Below are 24,767 nucleotides of genomic sequence, written 5' to 3'. Positions count from 1 at the left end.
AGAAAAGGACAAAACAGGTTAATTTTTTTTCATTACTGACCCTTATAAGAGCCATCTGTCTCTAGACTGTGACTAGCAGATGAAAGAAATATTTTGTTATGTTTGCATGAGAGATGAATGCATATGCAGAGCAAGTGCTTGTGAGTGGTTATAATTCACCATTTGTAGAATGGCTTGTGTAGATACTACTTGAAGTGATGTGTTCCTAAATCTCATGACCCTGCAACAGCCTGTTGCTGTCTGCCTGCACAAGTAAAGGTGAATGTTGCTACATCCAGGATGACTAGGAAAACAAAATTCAAAGTTCAGCCCAGCAAACTGCAACTCTGTGGGAAAGGGAGAAGAAGGTTGGCAGTCATCCAGGGAATGAGAAAGGACCACAAAGAGTTATAGATGTTTTGTAATCAGATTCTGGCTGTAAGACATAGCTGGAAGACTGCAAAGAGGTTTGAGATGGTAATAGTCTGAGTCCCCACCTGCTGATGTTAAACTCTTTAGGAACATCCTTCCTCTGCTCCCTTTTTGGTACAAAATCCTCTGCAGAACTGGTCCCCAGACACTTTATCCCTTCAGTGCAACCACATACCCATAATTCCAGCTCCTCTTCCAAGAAGTGGCACCTTCTAAACTAGTCTGGCTGTGGTAAATGGGGAGAGGGGTAGGTGAATTCAAGGTTTCATTCTTCCTGCTATCTGTGCTCATTGTAGGACCTATAGCTTCTACTGCATACCATATTACTGCCCTGGGAATAGTAAACATAGTAGCTGAACCTGTACCTAGCCAATATCTCTGCCCCAGTAACAGACACATGCAGAGAGGCTGTTCACACTGGAATAGATGATCCCCATCCCTGTCAAAACAGACAATACAGACCTTCTTTCCTCAGACAACTAGCTGTTCTGTGAGAGTTATTGCTCATTTCCAATTGAAAAGTAATTTGCTTGCAGAACAATACTGTGTTGAAACTCAGCAGGTCTGTTAGGGGGTCAATCTCACACCTGAATGAAAACTATTTTTCGACAGAGGTTGAGAACAACCATTAGGTTTAGCAGAGTACAGCATGCTTAAAAATCTGGCTTTAAAAGTACTTGAAAATTCATGTACGTCCTCTTTGAGCTGAGCTAACTGAAAGATTTCAAAATGTATAGCTAAACACCTGTATGAAAATGGTCCAGAAGGTTCATAACAGGAGCCATAAAATATAAGCATGTTCTTTTTGTATTACCTCTTGAAATATATTAAAATAAGGTGAACATAACGAGAAGCATAGTTACATTGTATAAAAGATGAAATAGGTGAAATATTTCCTATAAGGAATCCATACATAGATAGCAGCAAAAGAGTAAAATGCTTGCAAGTATCAAAGATATGTATCTAAAGACATTATATTAAACACCCACATCAAACGTGTACAATACATTAAAAGATCTATACGATATACTAAAGGCAGGGATTAAAACAAGAAAAGATATTCTTCAGAAAGTAGAACCTGTGTCTGCCTAAGAGAAATACAGAAAGTTTAAGGGTTCTTTGTTGTTGTTGTTTGTTTGTTTTCCAAGTTGTATAAAAAGCAAAATAAATCAAGAAAGAGATTTCAATTATCAGCTTTCTAAATTCGTAAATAGTACTAACATATTTTTATATACTATGAGCCTTTTATAGGCTTGGAGCCTATGAGAGGGGTAAATACTAAATTGGGACATAAAGAGACCAGAGGTGATAAGGTAATGGTAGAAAAACAAAATGAAGCATTTGGATCAGTATTCTCTACTGAGGAACAAAACCATGTTCCCAGACTAAAACCATTTTTTATTCAGGATGAGTCAGAGGTACTATCTCAAGTATAAGTGTCATTAGAAAAGGTTTTAGAACAAACTGGCAAAGTGAATAGCAGCAAATTGCCAAGATCTAATCATATTTGCCTAAGAGTCCCAAGAATATCTAATAAAATTGTCAACCTATGATCTTTGCTATATAACCTCTTTCTTAGATAAATATCAGTATTTGAGTAACAGAAGGTGGCAAATACAATGTCATTTTTATAAAGGGCTCTATAAGGAGCAATAGTTGAGTAAGTTTGATTTATATATTAATCAGCTTTCTTGGAATTTGGGGAAAGAATAAAATTAATAAATGAAAACAGGAAAATACAATCAAGGAAGAAGGTATCCTCAATTATTTATTTATTTTAAGAAGAGGAAGCAACTCTATTATAGCTTTGAGGAAGTCAGCAGCCATATAGGAAACATGATTCATCCAACACAACAGACTGAGTACCCAAATCCTTGACCAAAGACTTGAAACAAGGTTACCAAAGAATACGGGAAATTATGTGATGTCTTAATAACCAATAGAGTTCTTAATGGGTTTTTCTTTTCCCTTCTATTTCATCTTAAAAGATACTGTAAGAAGGCACAAAAATAGATTGTGAGAATGAGCAAAGGTATCAAAAGATATCCACAAAAGAAGACGTTTTTAGCCAGATTAGAAAAGCAACAACTACGTGATATGGCAGTGTTATATAAATTCATGATGGCAACACGTTTAAGCAAGATAGTTAAATACTTCTATGCGCATTAACAGAGGTCAATAGGAATTGTGGATGTCAAAATGGCAAATGAGATTAAAAATCAGTTAAGCAAAATCATGAAAGAAAAGGGGTTGTTAATATTGCAAAATCCATTTTCTAGTAAATGAATTGCCAGAAGCTCGGTAAGCATACCAGAGGAAAAAATAGCACATGTTTATTTTGCATCGATTCCTCCCTTCAGCATTTCCTATAAGATAATACCAAAGACAGAGTATTGTTTTGTCTGTCTTGCAAGACAGACCTGTGGTCCAATACAGTAGAGGTATTTTTAAGATATCTAGTTCTACCACGAACTAGCAAAACAGGGCAAGAAAATGCTATAGTCTTCAATAGGGCAGACCATCAGGAGAGACGGTTTTGTAGACAAAATTATCTTGGTACCCAACAACAGAGTGTTAGGGTGACAACTTCTCTATTCTTCAACATTTCCCTCTGACACTTATGGAGCAGCATAACTTCTGGCAAGCTATTGCTAGAGATGGGTGAATGGTGAGCAACTTGTCTCTAAAGTTGTTCAGTGCATCAGACAAAGCACTTGCATCCTTGTTTATAATTCTGTGAGCCTTTAGATGATAACTTCTTTTTGGAAAGAAAACAGCAACTATCCCACAGGAAGTGTTTATAATTTCATGAAGCCACACACCTAATAAAAGGACACCACAACTACACATACATTCTGAATATCAAATGCTTAGGAGATCATATGGATAGGAAATGAATTTCCAAAAACATTTTACTGAGCAATTTAAGAAAGTTTCAGAGGGACTTGAATTGATAGTTTGTATTTTGAATATGACCTTCCACCATGGTTAGTTCTCTTGAGGTCAGTTTGAGGGGTAACACATGACTAATATAAGTAACGATATCATCTTGGTCATGTTTTATGAGTAGATGAACAGATAATTTTGATTAGTACAACCTGAACAATTTACAGGTCAAATACAGTATTCCCCAAACAGACTGAAAAGTACCCAAACAGAAGTCTTCAGCTCAAGAAAAGCTGTGGTAAATAAAGCTAATCAGAAAACAATGAAAGAAAAAAAAAAAAAAAAATCAAATTCTATGTCTAGGTTGTTTTGGTTAAGTAGAATTTAAATATTCCTTAGAAGACAGATACTTTCCACATGTAGTACTGTGGTCAAAACCAATTTCCCAAAAAATATTATAAGGTAATTTTGTAACTACCTATGCTTACTGAGCCTTCCCCTGAAAGTCTCAGGCAAAATTATATTCTCAAGTATCATACATTATAGGAATGTCAGTGTCTGTTTCCCACTCAGCTAAGTAAGCCAAACAAAATTCTCAGGAAAAGAAACTCAAAGCCTCTGTTATAACAGATCTGCCAGGGGTATCTGCCAAAATACCAGATGCTCTAGCTGGAAAACAGATATAATTTATATTACTTGCCAGTATTTTCTGGCTGATTTTCTTTTCACCTAACAGTGAAGAGTGAGATTTCAAATTTTTGTTTGTGTTAGAACAGAAACTTTTAAACTGTCATAAAAATATTTACACCACAATGTTTTCTTAATATAAACATCTTAATAGGAATATTTTAAGATTATTTCATGTCAGTGAAAATATAAATAACAAAATATTTAATTAGCTTTTCTGTACATTTAGAATTGTGCAATATGATATTGAGGACATCCATATTAACAATTAGCAAATCTTTTGTGGTTTGATAGATAGCTGACAAAAGGGAGAGATGTTTGTGTGTTTCAAAATGGTGACATTTTTATCAAGCCCTTTATAAAACATCAAAAATATGGTTATTCAGCTTTTATACTCTGACTATTGGTATTCTGCAATCCTGGTTCCTCATTTAAGAGAGAAAGAGCATTACTTGAATGTGTCCTTTACAAGACATAATGGTTAAATTCAGGGCAGATTTCTGTTATGTTTAATTTTCCTCATTCAAAACTCATTGAATCGAATTCTGTGCAGACACTTTAGATGTACAATTCTATTACAGGGAGAATTTATTCCAAAGGCAGATGTATCTTCATAAAGATTACAGAAACCAGTAACATAAAAAGTGAAAGAAAAAAAATATATTTTTATAGAAATTTCTGACACTACAAATTAAACATAGTTCAAATTAAGAGCAATGATTATTACAATAAGCCTGTAAATAGAAAATGCATATTGAATATAACCAATCTGATCAATTAATTCCACTTCTTTATCAGAGAATGCAATGTTTTAAGTAATCCAGTTAAAGTTGCCATAACAACGCAACAGAATAACTCACGTTACAGAGTTTCAAATACAATCAATTAGAATAAAATTCTTTGAGTACTTGGAAGTCTCTTTGCGTCCTGTGCTCTAGGTATAGTTTCCCTCCAAGAACGGTACCTAATCCTCAATAATTTTTCTTTTAAATTTGGTAAAGATAGTTATCCTTAAAGAATAGCAATGCAATCTCTGATCTAGAAAAAAAGTTAGAAATGATTTCATCCTTAGCATATTCCTCATTATTATCCAGTGAAATAAACGAGTGATTCTTACTCAACAGAAAAAAACAAACTATCTCACATGAATTGCTACTCATCCCTTGAAGAGTACAATGTCCTTCTTGTTTTAGAAAGGATGAGAAACAAGAGTGGTTCATTAAGGAGAAATACATGTATATCTAATCCCAATGGAAATGCCTAGGACATTATTATCTTGTAGTCTAGACAAATGTTGAAGAGAGGCTGTCATTTCTTGAACCAACTAAGATTAGAGAAATATCTTTCATAGGCTATGTAAACTGCCTGATGTAAATCCAATCTACCTTAAAACCCCACATCCATCTTTATCTATTGCATGGGAGAAGAGAGTGTAATTGAGGTAGAGATATTTCATCACCTTGATATTTAAAAAAGTACAGACTTGACTTCATCCAGATCACCATTCAAAACAAAAACATGTTATATTTCTTCCTTTGGCCTACCTCATTTCTTCCTTGTGAACAGTTATTAGGGAGTATGTGTACTTCAGTACCAGCTTCAGTACTTCTCTAGGAGTGTGATGGAGAAGCCCCGTCTCGGGTTTCAGAGTTTTCCTCTTTACTTTGAAGACAGCAGACAGTGCCTATCCTGGTTCAGGCCTGTCTTGCTAGATAGCAGGAAGCTCAGCCAAAGTCTTTTAATGTCTGCACACTATTTGTTGGTAGATATATACCTCACCTGTCTGGGGATAAGGAGACTCAGGCAAATCTCTCTGATATGTTCCTGAGGGCTCGAGGTACATAGCAGCCTCTGTGCATATCAATGCTTGAATGGTGACAGATAATTTTACTGATTTCTTTATCGGGATCTGTGAGAGGATAAATCCTTAAATTAAACAAAAATCCCTTACATGACTCGGTTAATTGAACTTGTTAAAAGTAGCACCAGCAACATTGGTCTCACAGAGGATAGCCAAGGAGAGAGGAAGAGAAGAAGGAGCTTATGAAAAAATAATTGATAATATCCCCAAATAACCACATTCTTGTGCACCCATCTGGAGATTCAGCTTAAAAAAAAATCCTCAAAAATTTCATAAAAAGCATCTTTCTAAAAACAACAGTTAGCAAGTTGTAACCTGTTTCATATTCTTTATTTATTTTCTGTAATTACAGACATTATTCTTGATAATAAAATTGTTACTGAATAAACTCTTCTTCAGAGTTTACTGAAAATGAGTTCTCACAAGTAATAGTGTATTTTAATTTAATTCATAATATTAATTCAATAATATTAAATAATAAAAATAATTATTAATATAATAATCATTGAATATTAAATAAGTAAATATTTTAACTGGATAATTAAAATTAATTAATAGTTATTGAATATTAAATAGTATTAATTTACAATTTAATAGATTCATTATTTATGAAGATTTTTATGTCTAAAATAAAGAAATATGACAATCAATAAAACCACCTGTCACCACTCAGACATAGATAATTATTATTTATTTATTTAAGAACAAGAACATTCATTGAAATTAGAATACATTAGCTGGCAGCTAATATAATATAATAATTATAATATAATTAGAATACATAAACTGGCAGCAAAGTCTTGTGGCTTTTTTTTTTTTTTTCTAAATTGGTTGGAAATAGAAGTGCTGAGGTGCTAACAGGCCAACTCCTGTTCTTACCCCTGATGTCACAGTGTTTCCAAAGACTGTTTATCAATACGTGATAGGCGCTTTATGTAAATAAATATAAATATATATATATAATTATTTGGAACTCTTTGTATATATATAAAATTCTTTGGAGTGTTTTGCCTTCTGTCCCACTTGCTAAAAATAACTCCAGAAAGTTTATAGCATTATTCTGCAAATCCTTTGTTGTTATTGCTGTTTTGGTGGACTAAACACAAAAACAAATTAAAGAGGAAACATAATGAGAAGTTCTCTCTGTTTAATGCTGGATGACAGAAGCAACTCACTGTGGCAAGGAAAGAATGTTCCTTGCCTAAAGGCAGGTTCCTAGGCAAAGAGCTGAAGGAAAATTCTGTTAATGCTGAGAGCTCCAGAACCCTATGAAAAATAAATAAAATAAAATAAAATAAAATAAAATAAAATAAAATAAAATAAAATAAAATAAAATAAAATAAAATAAAATAAAATAAATAATAAAATACATTATTGTATCACTGAAAGATCATCATCACAAACAAAATTTTTGTTCTCTAGGTTTGTGTTTCAGACACAGCAGTGCTTGTGCAGCACAGAGTAAATTCTCTTCATCAAGGAACTTGGCACACTAGCAATTACTAAAAGCTACCTATAAGAGTAGTCTTTGTCTTTGCAAGTAATACTGAAGCAATATAATAATTGCTGCTTACTATACCTTTATTTTGTGCCATCTTGTGTGAATCATAGAAAAACAAGCAAACAAACAAAAAAACAAACACATAATTCTTGCAAGTAAACTTGCACACTTTTACCAAATCAGCCATAAACAAGGGAGTAGAATAAGCACTCAGTTTCCTGTTTTCATTTTTCTAACTTTAGCTTTCTTAACTCTCCTTCAAGGAAATCTGAGTAAGTTTAAAAATGTTCCTAGATTTGAAAGTATGGTTTGAAGGCAGTGATGTGAAATGTGAGCTGTGCTGTTGAGAGATTTGCCCTACATTATATCAGCTGTTCAAGACATAATATGCAGACTGTTTTTATCTGATAATCTAAGAAAATCTTATATAATCTAAGAAAAAAAAATTAATATATTAATCATTTAATTAGAAGAACATTCTTCAATAAGAATAAAAAATGAGATAACATTAATGTTTAATGAGGTACTAAAACTGCCTGAGGTGCAGTTCATTATGACCTGTGAAGCAACTTGGACCTAGCAGCGGTTCTTTGGAAAGACAGAGTAAATTAAAACAACAGATAGGTTTTTGGAGATTTCATGTGGTAGACGGCAAATGTGGCAAATTTAGGAAGATATTTTTCCCCAGAATATGAACTCTGATTGAAGACATCTGTTCATTTTTGTGATTGCTACAGTAAACTGTTCATGGTTTTTAAAGGAAATTTCCAGTCTTCATATCATTGCATTATGAAGCAATTCTTTTCGAGTTTGATCATTATAAATAATTGATCGTCAAAATAATTCTGAGGCAGAAAAAGACTATAACTTCCTTTTTATTATTATTATAATTATAGGAATAAGTTTTATATACTTTATCAGATATTACTGACAAAATTTTAATAGAACAGAGTTTAGTAGTGATATGTCTTTAGGTTCCCTATAACTTTCCTCATCAAAATAGGATAAGACCAGATTTTAAAAATCCCATTAATTTAATTCCAGTTTGGCTGGATTAAATCTAGTTGATTTCAAACTTGTACTTGGTTTCAATAGTTGTTCTATGAATGAATCTACAAATTTTTGATCAAGTAAATTCCCCCACCTAAATTGTTTGCAGCATATTTTTTACTGGAAGGTTCCCATTGAGTAGAAAGAGTGTCTGTTAATTGTCTTCATTAGCTGAAAGTAATTTCAACTGCAGAATTGTTACTGTTGGTATATAACACCTAGAGGTTTAATGAGTTGTTTGTGATTTCAGTAGAACCAGAGTAATTAGTCATGTCTAAGAATCAATGTCTCATCGAAGGAAATTAAAAAAAAAAATCTAGATATTTCATGAATTTTCAATGCTGTCAAGAAAATAATTAATTGCCAGCTTTGTTAAATCATACTAAGTAGTTGTGTATTCCTTAAAATATTTTTTTAGCCATACAGCAACATAAAGCAGCATAGAGCAACAGTGGGAGAATTATAAACATAAGATACTAGAATACTGTAAGACAATATGACAGGTTTTCTAAGTAGGTTTGTCACTAACCTCCAACCTATTCTTGCTGTCATAAGAAGCTGGATTAACGATACCAGCTGTTTGCATTGTAAAACCCAGGGTAGAGTCAATCTTATGTCACTTGTGACTGCAAAACTGCTTTGGCAAGAAAAATCTTTTGCTGTTTTCCAGCTGGCAGAATCCAGTAGACATAGTTTGTCCTAGATTGTTGATTTACAAGACAATAATTGAATGGCATAGTAACTTTATTTTCTACTGCCTGATGTTTCATCTCCTTCTGTGAAGAACGGAAATTCAAGAGCTGTAATGAGCCAATGTTCAGCATCGTAGAGTAAATTTTATTTTCTATGAGAAAAAAAAAAAAAAGTAATTTTCATTAGGCTTGACAGGAACTCAGTGATTTTGCCAATATATGCTTTGAATAATATACTCCTCAATGAATATTTGAAATGCATCTCCTGCTTAAGGATTTGAAAAATGCTTCACATGCTATCCTGGATGTTGTCTTGCATATGTTTTTGGAATATATACAACATTTAAGCAGTTGATGCCTGATCCTTCAAATGTTTGTACATACAGTTGCCTTTATAGATCTTAAGGACATAAGAATAAATGTTTTGTGATTAAAGTGCTATTTATTATTAAAGTGATTACATGATACAGTCCGCTAGAATTTTTAAGCCTTGAAATTTCCATTTCCAATGATCCTCTGATGGATCTAGAAACTGAAGAGTACCATAAGATACTGCTATAGATTGTAATTTGCAGTCCTTTATATTTTTTATATAAATATTTATATATAATATTTATTTATACTTATAATATTTATTTATAATTATAATATTTCCAAGTACCTGAGGGTAGGAACTCTCTTGCTGCTCTGTGGACTTAAGACAGGCATGCTTCTGTGGTAAGGTCCATTTCTGGCACCTTATTTATCTCATATTGATGTATGCACATAAATATATACAAAATAAACCAAATCTGGTGGCCTGCCATGAAAAAGAATTGTAAAACTTTTATTTATTTCTTTACTGAAAAATGCCCAGACTAAAGAAAATGCATTTGTTTCCTACTTTCGTTAGAGAGCTTCCGCAGAGAGCTGTTCTTTCAGAAACAAGCTAATAGCTTACACAGATGGTGTAAGTGGGTGTAAAGTGGGTGCTAGTGGTCACTGTCCTAAAGCACACTGTGTCAAAACCTCACTGATTTTTGTTTGGCGAAACAGGTTTTCTCAAGTAATCACTTAATGTGATACTCCTACTTCTGTGTGAGTGTACGAGAAACAAATTCAACTTCCTGCCCTCCCTGGCTCAGAGCAGCCTGTGACTAACCCGCATTCTAAGGCAGAGACAACAAGGGCAGGCACGGGGCTTTTTAGCAGCACAGAGCTCCAGCCACAAGGAAATATGCTGTGTGTACTTTCTACAGAGTGCATGATTTAGTCCGGAAAGAGACATTTTGACACAGTCAACTTCTGAGAATACATCATAAAGTACTTTATTTCATTCCAGTGCATAATGACAAAAGACTTCAGAACATTCAACAGTTTCAGGAAACGAACTTTCAACCTTTAGTCAAGCTCCCCTCATCCCACTCCTCCATTCAGATAAAATTATTTTGAACAAATTCTTTAATGAGAGCAGAAAACAAACAAACAAACAAACAAAAACATACTGTGCAATATATTGTGTCTTGTTCAGCATCTCATTGCTGCCTTTTTGTTTTCACTGTTAAGTTTCTATGTGCCATAAGGTCTTATAGTATGCCTTAAATGAAATTTAAAGAGGATATTAAAATTAAAAACACATTACCCCTGGTCACAGCATCTAAGACTTTCTTATACTTTTATTCTTTCTCTGGTATACACAAATATTTTAGCAATGTATTAAAAATGGTCTTTTCTTGGTCACTCACAATAGTGACATCTCAACCTGACCTAAGTGAATAATTTGTCATGTGCCAGCAAATGTGTTATTAATATTTATGTATGTACATTGCTATGTTCTTTTTTTTTTTCTTCTTTTTTTTTTTTTTTTTTTTCCCCTTTTCTTAATGTTTTAAACATGTCTATTATCTGGATGCAACAGCCAAGGATTTGATTCTCCTAAATCCCTTTCTTGTCTCTGATCTGTTTCCTGACTTTGTCAAGTTCATTGCCAAGTCAAGTCTCTGTTTAATAGCTTTAAGAACTATGATATCTACTTACAGCTAACACTTTCATTGTTTGTCAAGAGTACTAGACATCTGTAAATAAAAGACACCATGTAAATACTATATATAAATACTTTGACCATCTTTGTAGAATAGTCTTTGTAGAAATCCCAGAGGGATTTTATCAGAAGACTTTGGAACAATCATATCAATAAATAATCACCATAAAATGACTTTTTATCTTTTTTATCTTTTTGTTAAAAAGATTATTTAGCATTTAAAATTGTAGTGTTTTTGTCTACATAGTATTTTTCTTCTGTCTTTATTTTTCTTAGGCTTTCATTTGCTGAAGTAGCATATTAACCAGAAATGACTTTTACAAGAAAAAAAAAATAGGACACTAGCAAGTCTGGTGGAATCCTTTTAAAGTAACATATTATGATGAGCAATTTAGATACATAAATGAGTTTTGGTTCCAACAGCCTTATAATAAGTGTTCCTACTGGCTTATTACAATTCAGTTTATGGAATGTCATTTCCTTCTTAGGCACATCCATATGTCTCTTTAACTACCTGTAAGAGTCTTCCCTGAGGTACTGAGGTAGATATAATTTTTCCTCCTTTCTATGGATAAGAACCTGCAGGAAGAAATCAGTTAGGAACATTTGTTGGTTTATTTTATGGCAGTAGAAGCTTTAACTCCAGTGTATATTAAACTTGCAGTCCTTTCCTATAGCTCTCATGTGGATACTGCTTCTCAGAACTAACCTCTCTATCCGAGCTAATTGCCATTGCTTAAGTGTTTTATTTATGGTTTTAAGTCTTTTCTTTTATTAAAATGCAAGCATGTCAGAAACAAGGCTCCACAGGCTTGTACAAATTTCTCAGCATTGTCTTTCTTAGAAAAATGCATAATAGGATGTCCTTTTAGTTTTAGATATCTTGATTACTGTCAGAATTGTAAGCTGATTGGCTGAGATTTATTCTTATTATGAGTATTCAATGTCCAATAATTTAATGAAGTTGAAGTGATTTTTATTATTTTTTTTTTAAGTAAGCAGCATCCCCTGAACAGCCACAAATAGAGTTATAGCTATTACAGGAAAGAACACTTGAATAAACCAAGAAAATTATGAGTGAACTAACTTCATTAAATAATCATAGTTAAACTCAAAAACTCATGCTTTAGAAAGTTAGGAAAAAGAAGAAGAGTGGAAAAAAAAATCACTTTGGGAAGAGCTCTGAAAAATCATCTCATAACCTGCATATTAATTATTAGTTACATGTACACAGTACAGTACATGTACATGTACAGTACATGTACAGTATATGAAATATATGATCCATGGTAGCTTCAAGATACCACTGTCTACACCTATTTTCTACTCTCAGTCCATTAACATGGAAGAATTACATCTTGTTTACTTAGCCTTAATTCTAACATGTCCTTTTTATAAATGCATTTTAGAAAATATATTTCATGCATTTGAAGTATCTCTTTTAATCTTCTATGCAAACTACATCTTCATAACATCTTATCTGAAAAAAATACAAAATTAATTTTATCTTAAACTCTGTTTTGCTTCACACTCTATGTTCTTTGCTTTTGATACGTTCTTAATCTATTTCTCAACTAGTGATTCACTTTTTTCTATTTGTTCCCCATAAATTTTGCATTTTATTCTCCTGAACATGCAATTGTTTGTCACTGGCTTCATCTTTATCAAATCCTACAGCAAAAAGCAACCTCATGATTTCTTCACAAACAATTCTTTATCTACAGAGTTTGATTTGTATTGATAGACATCTGGTATATCAACTTGAATAACAATGAAGATACAAAAACAAAGGGCCCTGAAGAAAGAATACTAACACTTTACCTTTCCAAATGCCAATAATTTGTTCAACATAGGCTTAGACATTTTTTTTTTTCATCTTGCTTGTTATTGAATTTGAAGAGAACACATTCATTTATATTTCCAAAAGGATTTATATCATTAGAATCAATCATTTAATTTGGGAAAATGTTCTCACCTACTTTAAAAGTACATTTGGGTGACAGTTAAGTTTACTGAGTCAATAGAACTATTTGTGTTGTTGTTGGTTGTTTTTTGTGATTTTTTTTTCCTTAGAATGGAATTTTATATATAAAATCTGGAAAAAAAAGAACAAAGTGGAAGAAAGATAAAAATCAATTTTGTCCAGTTGATTTGCAAAGACCTGTTATTTTTTGCTATCAGAAACTTTAAGTTTGTTCTGTTTTCCTAAGCATTTGATCTGATAAGACTTAGATTCAAAATCCACTTTTACATAACAAGATGTTACCATTACACTAACAAAAATTTGAATGATATCATCCCAAAGCACTTATAGTTTTTACTATGATCTGTTTAGACTGCCTGATACAATACCCAACATATTTCCATAGAGATTTTCCTACAAGGTTGACATTTATGACTGTAAAATTAAATCATAGTCAGCTTCATTCTGGGTTCTCAAACCCATATTTCGAAAAGGTCCATACTTCTGCTTAGTGTTGGAATCACTAAAGTTTTTACCTGTTATTTAGATATCTAAATAACTTTCAAGCTTTATCAAATTTTCTTTCAAGATTTATCAAAACAGTAACATGTTTTGCCATTGAGTATTTTTGTTGTTAGATGTCAAAAAAGAAAAGAAAAGAAAAGAAAAGAAAAGAAAAGAAAAGAAAAGAAAAGAAAAGAAAAGAAAAGAAAAGAAAAGAAAAGAAAAGAAAAGAAAAGAAAAGAAAAGAAAAGAAAAGAAAAGAAAAGAAAAGAAAAGAAAAGAAAAGAAAAGAAACGAAAAGAAACGAAAAGGAGAGGAGAGGAGAGGAGAGGAGAGGAGAGGAGAGGAGAGGAGAGGAGAGGAGAGGAGAGGAGAGGAGAGGAGAGGAGAGGAGAGGAGAGGAGAGGAGAGGAGAGGAGAGGAGAGGAGAGGAGAGGAGAGGAGAGGAGAGGAGAGGAGAGGGTGGGGGAGGGGAAGGGAGAAGAGAACTAAAGTAGATGCTTTACCTTGTAGGCATGTAGGATATAACCTTGTAGGTATGCTTAAGTCCACAGCAGAACTAGAATATTTCCATATAACTGATTAACTGAAGGACAACAAGAAAACAAGGAGAAGATAAGTCATGATAAAACTTAAATTAATATTTATTTTGCTGGAGTTTTCTGTAAAGAAATTGTAGCAGAGAAAAGAAGACTGTCTTGCAGTGATGAGTAATGAATAATTAGCTTACTTCCTTGTGAAATACAAGCAGAGCAGAACTCTAGAAAGTAGGTTAGCAGCACAACCTCTTTCTCAAAGTATTAGTTAAATAAATAAATAAATATCCAACAAGGCATGGGAATATGTGACCATAATTACTCGAAGGTGATCTTAAAATGATGTTATTTACCATCCTCCCATTGCTATACAAAAATAATTGTTCTCTGTTTTCTTTCTGACAAACTTCTACATATCAGAAAAATATTATGTTCCCTTTCTGGACTAACTAGTTCTTTTGATTTTTTTATCTTAGGTCACACATTTTTAAATATTCATGTATTTTGTTTTACACTGAATGAATAAATAAATAAATAATACCTATAATTCAACAAATAAATACCATAAATCTCTCTTTAGGCAGATTAGGGCATTTACTGTTGTGATGTCCAGTAGGTAGCACAGTGAGGGAAAAAAAAAAATAATAGAGAAACTCTAAGCCTAGAAAATGGTAGTTAAAGGGCTGAGATGAAGACCCCAGACCTTGTCCTAGAAACAAGGAATTATCTTAGAAGCCATCAGTAAAGGCACAGGCAAGTCAAATTAAATCAAGTTAAAATCACAAGTTAAATATGGGGCATCTTGATAAATGATGCTATGAAAGACGTAAGGCTACCACCTATAGGTATAGCTTGGTCTAGAAAAGGGAATATGAGGCATAATCAACAAAGGAGTTGGGTTGCAAACTAGAAAAAATCTAGCTGGATTGGTAACCAGAGAAAAAAAATGGTATCACATGTAAGGTAAAAAATTGTGGCTATAAGGACTAACAGTAAGTTCTTGTCTCGCTTGCTGAAGTCAGGGGAAGAGAAAGATCTGGATGGCTTGAACAGGCCTGAAATAGAAATGTGATCCTGGAATATGTGGCTGAAATATGTTTAGGAGTAAATGAGAAACATTGATGTGATTGTATAAAGACATAACTCTGTGCCTGTTTGAGCTTACATCACATGCCAGAACACTCCCTGTGAGCAGTCAGTTGCTTCAGGAATATCTGTCAGATATAGGCCTAATCATTCTTACTTAAGACAGTTTGATTCCAACAAGATGTACATATTTTGTGCACCAATGTTAATCAATCTTCTTACTTTCTTAGCACCTTCCTCTTTTTAAAACCTGATTTTTCTCTCTGAATAATTCCAAATAGATATTTTGAACCATTTCTATAGCTATCAGAAAGGCTCTTCTCCCCAACAGCAAGGGACAGTCAGATCTGAGCAGCTACATATGGGAACATTATCTATCAGGATCCAGTAATTAGGGGAATATCTTGTGACTGACAGTGTTGGAAAAGTATGCTCAGAGCTAGAATACTCTCCTTGTCCTGTGTCTCTACAGGACAACCAAATTTCACCCTCTATTTGTGTTTCAGGAGATCTATAGGACTTAATTGGGAAGATGCTGATATGTCCATCAGCTTTCTGATTATAAAGGTAAATAGCATTGTTTTTGTACTTGGTTGCTTGAATTGAAATTAAAAAAAGAAAAAGGAAAAAAAATGGATTAGATGTCTGATCTGCAAATGTAGTCTTGTAATACAAAATGCAGAGTGGGTTTATGCAGTAGTGATAAGGCACTTAAAAATAAGGAAATATCTTTATTACTAACTTAGTTTCTATAAGTCAGATTAAAAAGGGAAAAAAAAAGAAAAAAAAAAAAAGAAGCAACCACTACCACAACAACAATAAAACCAGATGTATTTGGGCCCTCCAGGGTAAACATTCTGCAAAAATAATTGCTCTCTTTCATCTGCAGCTAAAACTGAGACAAGTAGTAATGTCCATAGTAATTATCAGTGGGTTAGTCATCCGAAAACACCTCTGGCAATCAGAGCTGAAGTTCCTAAGAAACAGTTGGAATCTCCCTTGGCTCCCTCCTTGTAGATGGAGAGGCAGCTGCTCCAATTTGCTCAAATATCTCTGGAGACCCCACTGATAAGTGAATAGGAGATACTGCAGCTTCCAAGGCGAGCTGTTTATACAGTTCCCAATCACTGTTTGGGAGCAATTGAGCACAGGGTCCCTTTCTGCCTCTACCTGGAAATTAGGTATTTCCAGCAATACCACAGCCTGTCTTCTAGAAGAGACATGGCTTGACCTGTATGGGTTCAGTGCCCTCTTAACAAAGTAGAGTTCACTTTGGAGGGTATTATGTATTCTTGTCCAGAGTCAAAAGTCATTATTTGTGACAGATTAATAAAACATTTATCCTAAGTTGATTATACTCATCTACTCATCTCAGTGTTAAACCCCTGCCTCTGAAAGCAGCCAAGGTTATTGACATATAAAGTGCATTCCAGCTTCAGCTGCAGAACACCAGGAGGGTAGCTATGCAAAACAATTGATAAGGAGATTCATAAATTGCAGGAAAATAAATCTGCAGTAAATAATTACTGTTTAAATTATGTGACTTTTTTTTTTTTTTCCTTTGCCATGATAAGTCCTATATACAGAAAAGAGCTATTTAAATATTTGAAGTTATGTGTATTCTTAATTTATTACAAGTTTTAACAGCTGGTATAACTGACCAAATGTTTACTGATGGGTTTTATCACAGAAACAAAACTAAAAAGGGAATGAATGTTTCAAAACAGTTCATGGGAACAAATAAAATTATTTTGGTTTTATTTTCTTGTTTTGCATAATCACATCTATATTTCATACATGCATACAAAGTAACACATTTTGGAAATCCCATACTACAGATTTTCAGAAATGTTATTCACCAGAAAATGTTGTCTCCTCGCTCTGTTTCAAAATGCCTCGAAAAATAAAACTTTCAAAAGCTCTTCAATTACCACTAATTCAAGCTGCAAGGAATGAAGATCACAGTCCTTCTTCAACTACTGTTTAATCATTTCTGGAAGTGATTGTTTGAAATATTCAATAAATGCTTATAAAAGTTACATATGCTAATACAATTTACACAGGTCTACATAGACCTGTGCATCTGTATCAAATTGATCCTCATAGAACTAATTCATGTTGCTAACTACCCTCAGGAAAATGAGTTATACAGGATGGAAAAAGCCTTGACAGTGACAGATCATAAGCCTACCTGAGTTAGTAAGCCTCTGTCACCTTTGCAAGGGCTATGATTTTAAATCCATGGGACATAAATCTTGGTTTATAAATCCAAAATTATAAATCTCAAGTACCATCTTCTCACATATCCAGCATTAGAAGTTAATAAGTTCATCCCAGGATCCATCTGCAAGCATTCACATTTTACAATGAAACTGTGGAATGATAAGAGCAAATAGGAACCCATCCCTGAGGACGTATCTCCACTGTTCCTGAACAGGTGTCCTGATCAGATATTGCTATTCATTATGAGAACAAAAAGAACATATTTCTCAAACTTGAATCCTCATGCTCTTTTGAAGACATTAGGTGGTTTTACCCCGTAAAAATGCCAACTTTCCAAACTTCTTTCATGTATAGCTTTGAAACAATATTTGTTTTTCTAGTAAGAGAAAAGGTAGCTTTCAATACATTCAGAAATTCATTAAATATCTTCTGTGGTGTTCAAAACAACAATGTGGCCCAAGTCTCAGGATAAAGCATAGCTTAAAAAAAAAAAAAAAAAAAATCAATAAAAGTTTCAAAATTCCCAATATGGAGTAAAGGAGAAAGGGAAAAGGGAGAAGAACACAAGAACCACAAGAACAACTCTTACCTTTCTAAGAAAGGTAAAACCTTAATCTGAGATAATATCTCTACATCTTAGTCTGAGTTTAATTAATTTAGATATTAAAACATTCAGTTTGTTTTAACATATGGTTTCACTGCATACAGAGAGCAGTGCTGCTTATTGACCATACTAATATCAGAAAACATTACTTGTTTTCACCTGTTTAAATTATTAATGTTTCATTAGATGAACAAAAAAAAAAAAAAAAAAGTTAATCTGTCACTCATATGAACACAAATATTTTCTAAAATGTTTCTTGAAGATGAGAAATCAGGTTGTCAAATTATTTTTAACATTTTTTTTCAACTCTGCAACCTGGCATTAAAGAGCTGTGAATAGAAGTTAAAATAGTCTCAGAAGGTTCTTTTATGTAAAAAATGAGTAAACACATGAGTATTTCATATCTGTAAAAAGAGTGAATTGTGTCTCAGGCTTAAGTGTATCAGTCATCTTTCTTTTAACAATAACAATTATCAAAATAACATAAATTTTAAGTCCAGGTATTTGCAAAAAGGGCAGAAAGACATGCATTTTTAAGTAAAAAAATAATTTTAAAGTAACTGCTAACTTTGATTGTTCATATTCTGTCATTAAGTAGCTGAGACACATTTTGAGTATTAAATCTAAAGCTATCTTACAAGAAAAATAATGTTCCATTTTCTTTGTTTTCTTCTAATTAATTTGTTGTGAGTAAAATGTCTTTTTTTTTTCTTTTTCTAAGGTATTGCTCTTATTTTTGTTTTCCACAATAGGGTTTAAGTCACATCAGAATGTTGCACAGCCTTTAGCACCTGTGGCTCACCTTTGGGCCTCTCTCTATAAACATTTTACAGTTCAACACAGTATAACTAAAAAGCTTTCTATTAGCCATGTAAATCAGAATTCTTAAATTCTTTCCACGTGTCCCCTGAAAATCTTCCTCTCTTAAGAAAAATAACATTCTGATATGCCATACTCAATATTAGTCTTCTATTACTGTTCCAATGCTTATTTTACAAATAGATAGTAACACAACGCAGATGCCTGGTGAAAAAAAAATAGAAATAATAATAATAAAAAAGGATTCTCTAAATCCACCCCTCTTTTTCTACACTGAAAAGATGCTGCCAAGAAGTAGCATTGGCTAAGTAATATCTTTTCTGTGCTCATTATGTATACTTAAATTTCTGATATTAGTATCACTAACAAATACTCTGTATTTGAGCATTCACCAAACTCTAGTGTGTAAGAATAATTTAAATGCTTATAGTTTATGCTTGACTTGAACCTAAACATCAATAAGTGTATCTATTACTCAGATAGTGCCTTACAATTCCATATTGTTAAGTTCTGACCTTTATTTAAAGTTCTCAGATATCACATGTTCTCTAAAATATTGTTTGGGAATTTTTCATTTCAACAAGTGTGGTCAGTTGACCTTAGCCCCTCTGCTGACTCACTCTAAATTCCCAGATGGATAGAGAAGAGAATAGGAAGAGGAACAGCAAGAAAACTCTTGGCTTAAGATAAAGGGTTTAATAAGCAAAGGAAAGAGGAAGAATAAAGACAAAACAAAAACAACCAAAACAAAAACAAAAACAAACAAAACAAAACAAAACAAAAAAAAAAACAACCAAACAAAACAAAACAAACAAACAAACAAGAAACAGATGCAAAGAAAACCATTCATTCATGATTAGACTGATTTCCAGCCAGTCTCCAAGCAATGGCTACCTACCCCAACAGAACATCGCCCTTATGCTTTTATTGATGAGCACAAAGACTTGGTGTGGAATATCTCTCTGGTCTGTTCTGATCAGCAGTTCTGGCTATGGTCCCTCCTAACTTGCACACCCCCAGCATCCTCACTGGAGTAATGCAAACACTGTTCAGCAATAGCTAAAATACTGATGTTTGGTCAATGCTGTTTTGGTCACAAATCCATAAACACAGCATAATACAGGAAGAAGATTAATTCCATCCCAGTCAGATCTAATGAGATAAGGAAAATAAAAATTAAGAGCACAAGAGAGAATGACAGTATCTCTGCAGGAAAAAAATAAATGATTATTATTATTAATAATAATAATAATAATAATAATAAGTTATTTATTTTCAATTCCATTAAAATAAGAGAGGAAAAAAAATATATATATTTTTTCCCTTATCTATAATTTATCTGGGGAAGTGTATTTACTGTATATGAATTTGCATAGAAATTCTGTCATTATCACTATGACAATATTAATAGTAAATCATAAGCATGGAATTGTATATGTCAAGGGAGCTATACAGTAGATCAGCTGCATTTCCTGCAGGAAGGAGCAGCTAACATTAGCTGTGGTAGATATAGTCTTGCTGGTTGAAAAGGCTACTGAGGATAATGGCCAGAGTTGGGATAAATGACTTGGAAAAAATTACTTTGAAGTAAAGGAATTGTACATTCGCAAACAGACATATTTGTTTTAAGATGAGGGACAATGAAGGGACAATCAAAGAGAGATGGGAAAATGCAGTCTTCCAGAAGAAAACCCAAGAGCTGAAAAAAAAATCCTAAATAGGCGCAAAGGAAAACAGAGCACCAAAATGATTCAAAATGATGAGCAAAAGAAACACAATAGGAAAGGTTTCTGGTTTTTGTTTGTTTGTTTGCTTTGTTTTGTTTTGACTTGTTTATTTGATGTTTTATGTGAGTGTTTGGTTTGGATTTGTATGCTACAAAACAAAATGAAGAACAGTTGTATATTTCGACCCTGTGCAATGCATTCTGTATATTTGTTTTTTCCAAAGAGGCCAATCTATAGATGTTTTGTTACAGGAACATTATTGTTCCATTAAGAAACAACAGATTGTTGAGAATCTGTTCCCTACAAGAGGCTTAGATGCACCAGAATTCATGTAGGGCACTATGGTCTTCAACAAAAAACTTAATGGGAAAGAGCAGTGTCACATATGTCTTGCAACCCTTCTTGTACATTCAAGGCTAGCAGCAGTTATTCCCTTCTACTCAGTGCCACAAAAGATGGCACGGAAAGAGTGTTGGGAGTTCCATTTAAGAGTAAGATAAAATCTGGTCAGTACCAAGACCAACTCCTCTCTTCCCCTTCCCCTGCCCCCCCCCCCCCCCAGACCTCCCCCCTCTTCCCCTACCCTGATTTTAAGAATACACTGTCCTGCTGTCATGAACTAGTCATGAACTAATAGAAAAATAAAGGTAAAAGTATTCCAGGTTAACCAAATTATACACAGTATTATTTGGGCCACACAAAATAAATAACCTTTTAGTTTGTGTGAAAAAGTTGATGTCCCAAGATAATTTTAAAGTGGTCTCACTTTCAGTACCTCCATAACAATGGGATGCAATTGGATGTTATACTACAGTCAAACAACTATAATAGAGTCCTTGTCACGAAAAAATACTTTGTAAACTAACACAATCCTCCAACCATATATCTTCAGGTAGAACAATGGAAATGCTATAAAGATAAAAGTAAAATACATCTTGATTTCTATTTGGTGTTTATCGAATCAAAAATCAAGGAGAAATAATGCAAACCAAGAATTAAAGATAGTTGGTGGGAGGGAGAGAGAAGAAAGCAAAAGGAAAAACTGGCCCTGGAAACAGGGCCACAAAGCAAAACTTAAATAGGACTGATTCATTTTAATACATCTAGCTATAACTTGTTCAGCTATCACTTTCTGAATAGCTAAAACATCCCAAAATTAGAGGAAAAAATCCTTAAGAATAAAGAAGGATGGACACCTAAGAGCAGGAACCATTACCATCTTGCTGCTCACCAGCCAAAGATCAGAGATTTCCTGCACAGCATTCCACTTTATGCATCTCTCCTTCTTTTCTCTTTTTAGATGCATTTTCTTTTTCATTCCATACATGCTTTTTTCCTCTTCATTTCCCACGTGAGTTTTCCTCTTCTTTCTCAGAGAAGTAACAATTTACTTTGACTAAGCTTTGGAATTTGCCAAAGCTGTTTTGAGCTTGCAGCCATAGAGGCAGCTAAAAACAAGCAAACATGTTTTGATCTATGGTTGGAAGGAGGATGGGCTCTGCTTCTAGCAGTTAGATTGCAATAGAAGTCTGAACCTATGAGTAATTTTTAATAGTTAAAATAATAATAATGATAAAATAATAAAAAAAAAGCATTTTCTTTCTCTTTTGGGGATTCCCCCTCCTCCCCCTCCCTCCCTCCCCCCCCCCCACCACCGCCAAGACTTACAATTCAACTTAAAACAATAACCCCAAATAATCAATCAAAACAATAGCCCCAAATAATCTGAAGTAACTTTCCAGTTTTCACAGGAAAGACTCTTAGCACCATCATTTCAGAGACAGTCAAATGATTAATTTCCTTTTAAAGATATTTTACTGCTCCAGGCAAAGGGATATATTGTTAAAATGAAAAATTTATTTAATATTTTACATTTCAGTTGCTACACTGGTTTTATTTTCCTCCTTTATCTCTAAGAGCAGGAGTAAAGAAGCCAAATTTTCTGCATTCAAAGATACCAAGTATTTTAACTATTCAATGTTATGCAGGTCATGATTACGACTTAGAACTGTCATATAAAAACTTGCCTCAACAAACTGAAGAGGAGGCTCCCATAATACTATCTCTGTGTAGAAAACATGTACTAGTGCTGCGGGTTTTTACCACATGACGTAGGCTTGACAGCTTTTTCTGATTCAAATAATGTTACAACTATTTTTAAGTATATAAAAGGATATGCAAAACCTCCCTGAATCCTTAGCAAATATTTTCATATGAAACCAGATTTATTTTCTTCCAGAGATGCTTTTCTATTTCTGGTATAGATTCATTCAGACAACAACAACAAATTACTTCATAGTTTAGGTGAGTTTCTGTGTCAAACAGAGTAACTAACTCCTCTGGATTTGTAAAAATGTAAGTAGTATTTCCTCTATCCCCTAGTTAAATGGTTATTTTAGAATCATAGAACTATAGAATATCCCAAGATGGAAGAGACCCACAAAGATTACTGAGTCTAGCTGCTGGCTCTACACAGGACCACCCAAAACTCAACTCATGTATCTGAGAGCATTGTTCACATGCTTCTAGAACTCTGAGAGGCTCAGTGCCATGACCATTGCTCTGGGGAGCCTGTTCCAGTGCCCAACCACCCTCTCAATGAAGCACGTTTTTCCTAATATCCTATATAATTTCCTATATATTCATATAATATATATATTATATATTATATATATTATTATATTAAATATAATTATATTATATTATATATATTAATATAATATATATAATTAATATATTATATATATTAAATCAGAAGTAACTTCCTTTCCAATAGTGTGTATGACCCAAAATATTTATTTCTATTATATCACTCTAATAAAATACATATACTATTAGAGGGTCCAGACTACTACAGCAGCATTAATACTGAGCAGGAAAACAGACTTTGACACTCTCTCTACAGATTCTTCACATTTTAAACACATTCTTGAACCACACTGACTTATGCTTAAGTTACTGTAAACTGAAAGATGATTCTCTTCCTCTAGGATGTGAAGCGGCAACTTGTCTTTACAAATGCTTTTATAAACTGGAGGACCTGGAAGATCTATCAGGCAGTGTCTTTTGTTCCCCTCTTGCCTTTATGTAACAGAGCAGTATGCAAGAACAGTTTCAATAAAAACACTCCCAGGCCCAGAGCTTTGTTGTAAGAAATGTTGTGTGGTGAGGCTCTCAAATCAGCCTCCTTGGGCTTCCAAGGTCATCAAAGCTTTGCCACAACAGATGGTGGCGAGGTGGGAGAGCAGATTGAGCCCTGCAGGACGTGAAAAGATTTGACCATTGAAGGGATACAGCTGAAAAGCTATCCCTGTTTCCAATGGTCTTGGTTAGAAAATAGAGTTGCAGAGCTGCACAGTATTTTGCTGAGGAAAAGCTGATGCAGAAGGGTTTTTTGCCCAGTCACAGCAAACAAAACTATGTGAAAGCTTAAGAAAGAATGCTGCCTTGGCATTTGCATTGGTGGGTACTCTGCAAAAACCCAGGTCGTGCAAATAACTGTTCATAACATTAAACAGCGCAAGCTGTGAGAGCAAACGCTAGCACTGCATATGCTTGGGATTAGTAAAAGATTCACAGTTCTTTTTGTGATGCATTGTGCTAAGCTTTATGTCTGTCAGACCCATAGGCACACACATTTGTGCTAGCTGAAATATTATTTTATGAAGAACTATGTTTTTTGTTTTTGTTTTTGTTTTTAAACTGTATTTTGTGTACCTTTAACTCTCCATTGTCACCTAGCATTGGTGTGAATTGCACAATTACCTAAAGGCATTTACTTCTATATATTCAGTGACTTAAGCAGCTGCTCAGGAAACTAGAAAAGCCTCTGAATATTGCACTTCATATACATACATCTTTCATCCAGCTGTCACAGCTTCTGGTCTGAAAGGCGCACTTGAATCTCCCTTGAATTTTTTGCTCACATTTCTAAAGCACAAATTCTATTCTGAATTGAATATTTCTTTTTAACAGAGTCCATATCATTATCCCAGTCAATAATGTTTCAAATATGTGCCCTCCATCCTGTGTTTGCAGCATTTTTACATAACTTGCTGTCAAAAGTAAATAAATACATAAATAAAATAAAATAAGAAGTCTTTAGATAAGCTATAAATAAGCTATCTTTAGGTACTTTAGCAAAATTGGTATGTATTGACTAGATTATTGCTCATTAACTTTCCGTGCATCTTAACT

This window comes from Netta rufina (assembly GCF_964035555.1).
Source record: "Netta rufina genome assembly, chromosome: 3".
NCBI classification, from domain to species: domain Eukaryota; kingdom Metazoa; phylum Chordata; class Aves; order Anseriformes; family Anatidae; genus Netta; species Netta rufina.
The sequence above is the reverse complement of the archived record's forward strand: the minus strand, read 5'-3'. Positions refer to the sequence as shown.